This window comes from Nyctereutes procyonoides, unplaced genomic scaffold (assembly GCF_905146905.1).
Source record: "Nyctereutes procyonoides isolate TBG_1078 unplaced genomic scaffold, NYPRO_anot_genome, whole genome shotgun sequence".
Taxonomy (NCBI): Eukaryota; Metazoa; Chordata; class Mammalia; order Carnivora; family Canidae; genus Nyctereutes; species Nyctereutes procyonoides.
In genome coordinates, this window is record NW_026575046.1 from 32,948,784 (window position 1) to 32,960,017 (window position 11,234).

The window sequence follows — 11,234 nt, forward strand, 5'->3', positions numbered from 1 at the left end:
CATGTGAATGCCCTTCATGCCACTGAGTCGTATACTTAAAAATTATAAAGTGATAAACTTCATATGTATTTTACCACAATTTAAAAAATAATAATGTGTGTATTGTCCACATTTTCCTCCATCTTTTTCAAAATAAGCTTGTATTTGGAGATCATTCTGCCATCACCCCATGAAATGATTTGTTCTTGGCCGTCTTGGTTAAGCTGGGAGCTATGCTTCCCTAAACATCCCTCCCTGTAAGGGGCTCTGGTTAGAGTTGGCAAAAAGAAGAATTTGTGGAGATCTGGAAGGCGGAAATGACACAGTGAGCATTTCTCTCCCAAGGCTGAATGACAAGTAGTGGTCCCGCAGAGCAGCAGGGCCCTGGACAGTGAAGGTGCACTGTAGAGGTACAGCCACCAAGCACAGCTTCCCAAAACCCTTCCAGCCACACCCCCTGGCTGGCTCCTCAGATCCGCCTGTGCCCCTCCTGAATTCCCAACCCCCAGTTGTGTCAGGGTGTGATTCCCAGAACAAAGCCCTTTTCCCAGAAATCGCAGTGGTTTTGTTTCTCTGAGGGAACACTATCTCACCTATACTCTGCCTCATTTTTTTTTAATTGTGGTAAAATACAAATGACATGAGATCTACCATCTTTTTTTTTTTAAGATTTATTTATTTATTTGAGAGAGAGCACAGGAGGAGGGGCAGAGGGAGAAGGAGACAAGCAAACTCCCCACTGAGCAGAGTCCAGAGGGGCCCTGTCCCAGGACCCTGAGATCACGACCTGAGCCGAAACCAAGAGTTAGACACTCAACCAATGGTGCCACCCAGGCACCCAGCCCTTTTTTTCTTTTTCTTAAAGTAAGCTCCATGTCCAGCACAGAGCCAACGTGGGGCTTGAACACATGACACTGAGATCAAATGTCAGACGCTTAACTGACTGAGCCAGCCGGGCCCCCGCATCTTAACCATTTTTAAGTGTACAATTCAGGAGCACTAGGTACATCATGTTGTGGTGAAACTGGTCTCCCAAACTCTTTTCATCTTGCCAAACTGAAACTCTGTGTGGGTTCCCTCCTCCCTCAACCCCCCTGGCAATCACCATTCTTCTTCTGAGTCTATGAATTTGCCTTCTCTAGGAATCTCATAGCAGTGGAATCATACAGCATTTGTCCTTCTGTCACTGGCTTATTTTACAGAGCATAATGTTCTCAAGGTTCATCCGTGTCACAGCCTGTGTTAGAAGTTCCTTCCTTTTGGGGCACCTGGGTGGCTCAGTGGTTGAGTGCCTTCGGCTCAGGGTATGATCCTGGGGCCCTGGAATCGAGTCCCACATCAGGCTCCCCACAGGGAGTCTGCTTCTCCCTATCCTATGTCTCTGCCTCTCTCTGTGTGTCTCTCATGAATAAATAAATAAAATCCCCCCAAAAAAAAAAAAGAAGAAGAAGAAGAAGAAGTTCCTTCCTTTCTAAGGCTGAGTCATGCTCTACTGTGGTGATTCCTACACTTTGCCATTGATGTCTACGGCAAACACACGGGCTCCTGGCACCTCGTGGCTGTTGTGATGGCACTGCTCCTGCATCTGCTTGCTGCACAGGGCTCCTTGGGAGTAAAGCAGCAAGCTTAGGGACACAGGCTTTAGACCCAGGGGCACCAGGTTTGAATCCTGTCTCCCCCCCTGGGGACACCCTCTGGGATCTTGGACACCTAGTGAGTGTTTTATAAAGGAGAACCTCCCCCTTGCTGCGGCCATCTGTGGCAGAGCCACAGCTCACCTCTTGGGTCATCCAACCCTCAGCAGCAGGCTCCCTGCTATCTTGGGCTTGGGATGTGGGCCAGATCTGCCTAGATCCTAGATCTGCCTCTGGCAGCCTTCCCGTCCATGCTGCTGCCATGCGGGACATGGGCCAGCCCTTCCTCCCTCATCTGGCCCTTGGCACACACGGCCATGTGTGTGCATACATGGGGCCCATGAGGGCCCACGGGGCTAGGTCACCTGTGGGGTCACCTGCCTCCAGCTGCAAGAGCAGAAACGTTTTCTCAGCCCACTGTTCTCGCTTTTGCTTTTTCACATTGTGGAGTTCAGGGCGCTGGACTGGGGGCCGACACAGCCAGCCTTTCCTCTCACATGGTGCCAGCCCGTTCTGCGAATTTAGACGAGCCCCTTCCTTCTGTGGGCTCCCTCTCATCTCTGTAAAATGCAGGCGTTAACTGGATGGTCTCCTGTGCTGCACCCCGGCTCTGGTTTCCTCTGGCTCCTTCAGTCAGTGTTCGTTTATCCATCCATCTCTCTGTCTGTCCGTCCATCCTGCAACTTTTCTTTAGTTATTCATCTTATTGGTGCTTCTGCTCATCTCGCTGTGTCGTGCTTGCACATGGCAACATTTTCAGGGTAGGGCTTAGCAAGCAAAAGTCCCTCCTGCTCGTGTCCTCTGGATCAGTAGTTTTCAAATGGGAGGGAGCGGTGCCCCCAGGGACATTCGAGATGTTGTCACAACTTGGGTGGGGGAAGTGGCACTATTCCTGGCAACTAATGAATAGAGGCCAGGATGCTGCTCTGTGTCCTGTGCTGCACAGGACAGTCCCCATAGCAAAGACTTATCCAGCTTATAATGTCAGCCGTGCAAGGTTGAAAAACCCTGCTCTGGGTAATGATGCTGTTGATATTTGCCGGGATACTTTCCCCACAATGTCTCTGAATATACAAACATAAATGTGCATATTTTTCAATTGAAATGGGTTCGAAATACAGTTTGCTTTGTTCCATTAGTAATATCAGCAATGACATTTAGTTAAGAGCCCGTTAGAACTGGGTTGTCAGTTAGGGCTCGGCTGGACCCAGGGCTACCCCAGGGCTCTCCAGCTTAAGCAGCACTTCTGATAAAAGTATATGTTGATTGGTTGTTTGTTTGCTTGCTTTATTCTGTTTTGTTTTGGTGGCAGTGGGGGCAGGTCCAGAACAGGGGAAGCCACTAGCCTTGTGCTACAAGGTGGCAGAAAGGTTCTGCCCAGGCCTCGGGCTGGGATCCAGCCATGTCTTCCCCAGCTGCCCTGAGTTCCCCATCTCTCCGCCCCACCTCCCCACCAAGTTGGCCTGGCTCTCTGCTAGGCTTGGAGCAGGCCCTGCCTTATCTCCAGACGCCTGTTATCTGCACACCCATCTGTGGACAAATGGCCGGCCCGGCTGGCTCCTGGTCACCCCTGCCTGGAGGGGGCCCTCCTCTCAGACCTGCGTCTGGCAATTTGGGCTGGAGCCCAAGGTGGGGGGTCTCAGAATGGAAGAGGCCCAGCCCAGTCCCACCCCTGGGGCTTTCAACTCCAGAATGATGGTGCTGGGACATTCCATTCACAGGACAGGAATCAGGGCCAGGAAACTCATCCCTTCCCACTGCCCCTTCACTCACTTGGTTTTGCAGCAGGCCTTATAATGTAGGTAGGGGCTGGAACTGTGATTCCCATTGGACAGTTGGGGAAACCAAGGCTCAGATCGGGGTGTAACTGGCTGCAGGTCACACAACAAGGCAGAGGCTCTGCTGGGAGTTGAATGAGGCCCCCTACCTTCTATCTCTTGGCCTCTGCAAAGGAAAGCCCACAGATACCAGACTCCTGGCCCAACTTTGCCATGCAAACCAGGTGGCTGAGACACAGTCACTCCTTTCTTTGGGACTTCATTTCTGTACTTTGCAAACACACAAAAGTGAGGGCCCAGGAGGCAGGTGAGCAGTAGGGAGAGTGAACCATGGGCTCTGCGCCCACCCTGCTTGGGTTCAAGTCCCACTTTCCCCACTTATGCTCAGCAGGACCTTGGGAAATCACTTGCTCTCCATCTCTTTGCCTTGGCTTCCCCGTTTGAAAAATGGAAGAATAGGAGCCCTTATGTCACATGATTGTTATGAGGATTAAGTTAACCTACACACTAAGTACTTAAGTACTTAGCACAATGCTGGGCCCATAATGAGTACTCACAAGTAAATGTAGGTTACTGTTATTTGTATTAGCCGTCAAGTATAGGAGGAGGACCCAGAATAGTGCTTGCAGTAGCTGGGTTGACTCTGTGACCTTGGGCGGCTGACTTGACATCGTTGAGACTGTTTTCTCACCTGCAAAATAGAGGCAGTGAGGGGCCTGTGTGGTTGGGGTTCTGGAGAGGAGCTTGGCACAGAGCATGGCCCCAGCAGCCAGGGTGGGGCAGGGCACTGCCTGTGACCCACGGGGAGGGGTGTCTGCAGGAAGACAGAGACAGCCCGTAGGCCTTTGTTTACAGAGCCCATCTCTCCTCTGATGGATGCAGCCGGCAGAGTCTGTTTGCAAGTTCCTCCTGGAAACATGAATCAAGGTCTGTTTGGAGAACGCGCGCGCTCCTCTGTCAAACATTCCACCCATTCTGGGGCCACCAAGCCCCCGGAGCCAAGAGCAGAGTGGGTCCCAGACTGTACCCAGGGACAGAGCAGAGGCTGAGACACGGAGCCAACCTGGGGGAACCGGACAGCCTGGGCTCTGTGACGCCCCCACCCCCGGACAGACACCCTGCCTGGCCTCAAGGAGCTCTCTAGAAAGCAAGATAAGACCTGGACCCAACCAGAAAACAGGGAGGGTGAGATAAGGACCCATCTGCTTCTACTCTGGTCCCCTGTGATCTTTCACAGCAGCACCAGGGTGATCTTCTCAAAATACAAATCTCATCAGCTCTCCCTTGCTCACCAGCCACAAGTGGCTTCCCTTGCAGCTGAAAAAAGATCAGGTTTGGGCAGCCCGGGTGGCTCAGCGGTATAGTGCCCGCCTTTGGCCCGGGATGTGATCCTGGAGTCCTGGGATCGGTCCCGCGTCAGGCTTCCTGCATGGAGCCTGCTCCTCCCTCTGCCTGTGTCTCTGCCTCTCTCTCTGTGTGTGTCTCTCATGAATAAATAAATAAAATCTAAAAAAAAAAAAAAATCAGGTCCTTACAATGGGGACCTCTCCCCTAACCCCACCACTAGGACCTCTGCTCCCGCACCCTCATCTCCAAGTCCTGCTTTTCCCGCAGCCCCTCAAGGAGGCCTGCCATGCTCCTGTCTTGGATGCTTTCCCTAGGCCCCTCGTGCCCCTGACGCCCCCACAAGGCCTCCCTGACCACCCCGCTGGCCCCCATCAGACCTGGGAGTATACATGTACATGCTGGCGTGTGTAGTGTCCATTTCCACAGGGATGGGGGCAGCGTCCGTTCTATTGCTCAGCGAGCGCCCAGGCCCTGGCGTGATGCTGCCTGCCACAGGGGAGGCTCCGAACAAACAGCTCTTCAGTGAGAGAACGACTGACTGTGGGAAGAATTGATCTCTGAAAATGGATGATTGTAACCAGCTGGGGGATCAGAGAAGGCTTCTGGGGAGATGGCAGCACAGCCAGTGCTTGCTGAGCAGGAAGGCTGACCCTCCCCGGGGAGATGAGGGAGGAGGAAGGGCAGGGCTTAGCTGCTAAGCAGCACTGCGGGGGAGGAGGTAGGGGCCCACTTCAGGGGAGGGTGCACTGGGGGGGGGGGGACCAGGGCCGCCAGTTCAGCCACCTTGGCCAAGTCACTTCAACCCTCTGAATCTCAGTTCCTGCATCTGAAAAATGGGGGTGATGATACGTATCCAGAGACAGAGCATGAGAGGAGCAAATGGGGCGACGCACGTAAGCCCCCAGTAAGCCCCCAGTCTGAGGTCAGTAAGTGGAAAGTGTCACCACCACAGATTTCCAGTTCACCGCCATAGCGATCTCAGGGAGGAGGTGTCCTATCTGCATCATTCTCCCGTAATAAATTAATTGGATTTAACACTACATATATCTTCAATATTGAGACACTGTCAGATTTACAGAAAAGTCACAAGTACCGTAGTACATAGTCATTTTCCCCCTGAACCAGTTGAGAAGAAGTTGCTGATACGATGTCCCGTCTCACCTAAATACTTGTGTGTAGATTTCTTTCTTTTTTTGCCCCTTTGTGTGTATTTCCAACAAACATGGACAATCTCCTACCAACCATAATATAACCATCACTGTTGGGACACTGACACATTCCTAGCAGAGAATCTTCAGACCCCATCGGAGATTCTGCATGGGGCTGGACTGTCGAGCAGCGTGTGGTTGTCACCACTTGGTCCCCTTGTTCTCCCCGAGGGATGAGGGTGCTGGGCTCCTGGCTGCCTCTAGGTGGCACACAACTCTCTGAGGAAAAGAAGGGAACCCCAGGTGAATAAATTCCAAGGGAAGGAGGGATTGGTTTTTGGTTTTTTTTTTTTAGAATACAAATAAAAGTTTATTGTACAAAATTGAGGCCTTCATATTTCATAGTTCAGTAAGGCTAAACAAAAACTAAGTTATTTTTTAAAATTCACAAAAATTTCTCTTTCACTCCCCCACATCCCAAATTTAAAATGGCCTGACAAATGTTATCGAAACAAACACTTTAAATAACACCAAATCCTTTAAAGACAACTATGCCATATGTTATTTTTTGGCATATGTGATCTTCATGGCATGGGACGGTGTGATTTTAAATCCCTGTAAAGCATCCCTGGCAGCTCCAGCCTGTCCATCATTTTCAAATTCAACAGAAGCAATGTCGTGCCTTCCGGGTACTAAACGTACTTCTTTGAGGCCCCGAAACTGATTAAACAGCATAGACAACATCATCTCATTAGTGTCTTCTGGTAAATTGTTGAGGAATAAAATATAGTTTGGAGGGTACTCAGGGACCTGAGGATTTGGTGTTGAATTTCCTTGAGTATTTGCTACATTTGGTGTTCCCTGACCAGGCTTTTTGTTTGCAGTGGTCTCAGTCTGTTGCACAGTTTTTGCTTTTTTCTTTTCCTTCTTCTTTTCTTTGTCAGCAAAGTGCCACGCATTTTAGATATTATATCCGAATCTGTTTTTGCATACTGGATTCGCATTGGTTTACCATAAAATGGAAATCCTTGTAACTGTCTCAAGGCATTTGTGGATGAGCCCAGTTCCTTAAAAATAACAAAGCCTTACCCCCTCATCTTCATGGTCTTTAAAGCTACAATATCTACCACATGGCCAAACTGAAAAAACAGGGCGTATAGGGATCTCTTCAATTCTTCTTTTTAAATTTTGTCATTCATATTGTTCATGTAAATTCTATGATTTGGTCTGATATCCATGTTTGCAGTTGAACTGTTCAAGTTGCCTGAGGCCTGCGCTGGTCCCGTACCAGGAGGGATAGTTTTACATGGATTAAGCCCTGTCTGTACGGGTGGGTCCTCCAAAGGAGTCAAATTTTACCCTCTGTTCCCACTAGGAGGAACCAGCATTCATTCATTCATTCATTCATTCATTCATTCATTCATTCATGTATCAAGTACTTCCTGGTGCCTCCTGCTGCTGATAGCTAAAGCTCATGTGCCTTCTGAAGGTCACAGCACAAAGAAGGCAAGGGCAAGGTCACTGGGCTCAGAGCTCCGAAGACTGGGCACAGGCCCAGGTTTTGCTCCTGGCTTGCTGTGAGACTTTGAGCACTTTCTAGGATCTAACAGTTTTAAAAAGTTGCAGATGTCAGCTTGGCTAGATTAGGGTTCTGTTTCATCACCCCATGCCTGTCCCCCTCCATCCTGAACCTATCTCTAAATTCAACGGACACTCTGCTCCAGACTCCTCCTCTTTCCCATAAGAAGGCAACCAAGGTGTGGATTCAAGTCGCTCACAGGCAGGTGAGAAGATAGTTTGAAAGGACCTGGGGTGTTAGTATGGTTGGAGAAAAACCTCCAACCCCAGGAAGTGGGGGGACAGGGAGAGGGAGCTAGGAGGCTGGGGGCTATCTTCCCCCACCCCACCCCCAGAGCAGAATGGTGCCTCTATCCCCCACTCTTCAAGTGCTGTCCTGTGGCTGGCTTAGCAGGAATCTCTTGCCCAATTGATAACTACAGCGAGGGGTATACAGAGACTGTCTTCAGGTTCCCCCTTGACCACAAACTGTATCCCCTATATGGTTTACTCTGCTGTGCCTCTGTTTCTGCATCTGTTAAATGGGAGCCAAACAAAACCTTTCTCTTGGGGAGATGTAACCATACTGTTGATCAAAATGCTTCCATATGCTTCTGCTATTGAGAGCAGGACAGCTGGAAGGAAAGAAAGTGTGAGGTCTCAGAACCTTGACTCAAAGGAAGATCCTGTGAGGGAGAGGGGACCCACAGGGTGCTCATCACAGATAAGGAGCCCTGTGGTGCTTTCTGCATCACCTATGCTGATAACTCTTCAGCCACAGACAGCAAGCTCCCCGCAATGTCCAAAGTACTGCCTTATCCATGACCTCGTGTGACTTTCATCTTCTACTTGATGGGTGGGATGGGATACTGAGGCTCGGGAAGGGAGGTGTGACAATGAGCTAGCAGCAGAGTCAAGCTGTAGAGGAGAGAATCAGGCAGTCCTGGGTTTAAGTCCCAGCTCTGTCATGCCCAGGCTCTGTGACTTTTGGCAAATCACTTCACCTCTCTGAGCCTCAGTTTCTTCACTTATTCAATGGAGATAGCTCAAAATCATTTGGAGGGTTAAATTAAATAATGTTAATTAAGGAGGGCACACGATGAGATGAGCACTGGGTTGTTTTATGTTGACAAATTGAATTTAAATAAAAAATAAAATAAAAATAAGTAATGTAGCATGAGATGCAGGGTGCCATCCTGGTTTTGATAATTGCCTGAGTGAGAACACACCTTTCTTGGTTCTAAGTGACCATCTATGGGGAGTAGGGTTTTTCTTTTTCCTTTTTTTTTTAATTTTATTTTTTTATTCATGAGAAACACAGAAAGAGACATAGGCAGAGGGAGAAGCAGGCTCCATGCTGGAGGCCTGATGTGGGGCTTGATCCCTGGACTCCAGGGTCACACCTTGGGCCAAAGGCAGGCACCAAACTGCTGAGCCACCCAGGCATCCCCTGATTTTTCTTTTTCCCATCCTACCTCTTACTGATGTTTTCCCTGGCCCCTCCCCTCCCCCTGTCATCTCCTATCACAGTCTCCTGATGACTTCCTGGTTCCACTGTAAGCACCATGAGGTCAGGGATCTGGTGTGCTTCAGTCCATCGGGGCTGCCCTTATAAAGTACCATGGCCTGAGTGGCTTACAAATGTCAGAAATTTCTCTCTCACAATCCTGGCAGTCAGCGCCTCACCCTGAGCACTGGTGGCGTTTTAAGCGCTGTGTGCCAGTCCAGGCTAAGCTCTTCCTCTGCTTCTTCTCCTCACAACCCTCCAAGGCAGAGGTTATTTTTCTCACCCCCATCCTACCAGTGATGGGACTGCAGTTCAGAAAAGGGAAGAAACGTGCCCAGCAGGGATAGGTCAAAGGTGAGGCAAGAGAGGCACCCAGGGGATTCCCCAGGTGGCTCAGCAGTTTAGTGCCTGCCTTTGGCCCAGGGCATGATCCTGGAGTCCTGGGATCGAGTCCCACATCGGGCCCCCTGCTTCTCCTTCTGCTTATGTCTCTGCCTCTCTCTCTCTGTGTCTCTCATGAATAAATAAAAAAAATTAAAAGAAGAAGAAGAAAAAAGAAAGAGAGGCACCCAGGGTGCCTTGATTTCAGGGTACTCAATCTCAAGGTCAGACCTCCTTCAATTTCGTATCCTAGGTTCTCACTCACTTCACCCTAGCCATGCTGCCCAGGGTCTCACAGCTAAGAGGAGGCGACACTGGGACTTGAACCCGGGCCTGCATGATTCAGGCCTTTTCATCACAGTGGGCTCAGCAACTGTTGGCTGTTTATAGAGTACATGGTGCCCAGGAACACTGGCCACGCTAAATGCACGTGGCTATTACGTGACTGTCATCACTGCCTTCTGATAGTCAGTCCCTCCTTCTAGCATCTGACTTTATGTCACCCCCACCCACATCCTACCAAAACCAGCTTTTTAGGACCTTCCCCAGCCAGGGTGACCAGGGTGACATGGTTTCCCAAGTTCTGTTACTCAACTTATTATCTTCAGTGTTGGTGACCAACTGCTGTGTTTCAGGGGGTAATGGCCCCACCTGCATTTATTTTAGCCCTGGTTTGTCTACTTGTAGGGATTTGGTTGTCAATTAGGCATTTCTATTACTATGGCCGGCATGTTGGCCAGCTGCACACAAAAGCCGCAGAAACCTTCATTCTCACGCGAGAAGGCCCAAGAAATGTCTCTGTCCCCAGAGGTCTTCAAGAAAGCAAACTGCTTCAAGGGGAATTATGAGAGTAAGCTTGCCCCCACCTCCCCACCCGCCACCCTGGGCCCTTCATCTGGACAATAACAGCTCCTGTCTCCAGAAACCATTCCTTCAGGTTTCAGCTGAGTGGCAGGATTATACTACAGGGTGGCAATTAGCCTGATAAGGCGATGACCTCACCCCTCCTGCCTCTGGCCAGAGCAGAAGGACCAGCTAGCTGGAGCCTGCCCCTGGACGACCTCTCTCCCCTAATGCTGAGGGACACTGGGCCTCCCTCGCTGTCCATACAGAGACCCTAGTTCAAGGCCTTGGGCAAGTCTCTTGCCCTCTCTGGGCCTTAGATTATCCATCTGTGAAATGGAGCATGTTCTGGCATTCACGGGCTTGTGGAAAAGTGTCAGTAGAATAAGTGAGAAATTGCTTTGGACAGGGACTGCTGACTGCAAATGACCATAGAACTAGGGACTTAAAAAAAAGATTGATCTATTTATTCATGAGAGACAGAGAGAGAGAGAGAGAGAGAGAGAGAGAGAGAAGAGAGAGAGAGAGAGAGGCAGAGACATAGGCAGAGGGAGAAGCAGGCTCCCCGCAAGGAGCCCAGTGTGGGACTCGATTCAGGATCCCAGGATCACTCCCTGAGCCAAAGGCAGACACTCAACCACTGATCCACCCAGGCATCCCAGAACTAGGGACTTTTCTGGAATATTCCTGAAGGAACAAAGTAAAGAGCACTGGCCAGAGAGTCAGATGGACCTGAGTTCTGAGTCCCGGCTCCCATGTTCACCAACTATATGCTCCCAGGCAAGCTACATGTTTCCTCCTCTGTAAGATGGGGCAATGCCGTTGCCTTTCCCTCCTTGCATGTGGTTATGAGATACAGGGACATGTGAGGCAGGATAGCCAGCTGGTTAAGACAACAGGTTTCAGGTTGGATAGAGCTGGGTTCAAGTGCTGCCTTAACTACTCACTAGCTGAGTGCCCTTGGGTAAGTGACTTTACCTCTCTGAGCCTGTTTCCCACCCATTAAATGGGCATAATAATAGTTCCTACTTATTTTAATTTTTTAAAGATTTTATTTATT

The 11,234-nt window shown here is 49.9% G+C and overlaps 1 pseudogene; it reads right to left on the minus strand.

The window, feature by feature from the left end:
* Positions 1–6,404: 6,404 nt before the first annotated feature.
* LOC129509344 (U2 small nuclear ribonucleoprotein B''-like) lies at positions 6,405–7,124 on the minus strand (annotated as a pseudogene).
* Positions 7,125–11,234: the final 4,110 nt, after the last annotated feature.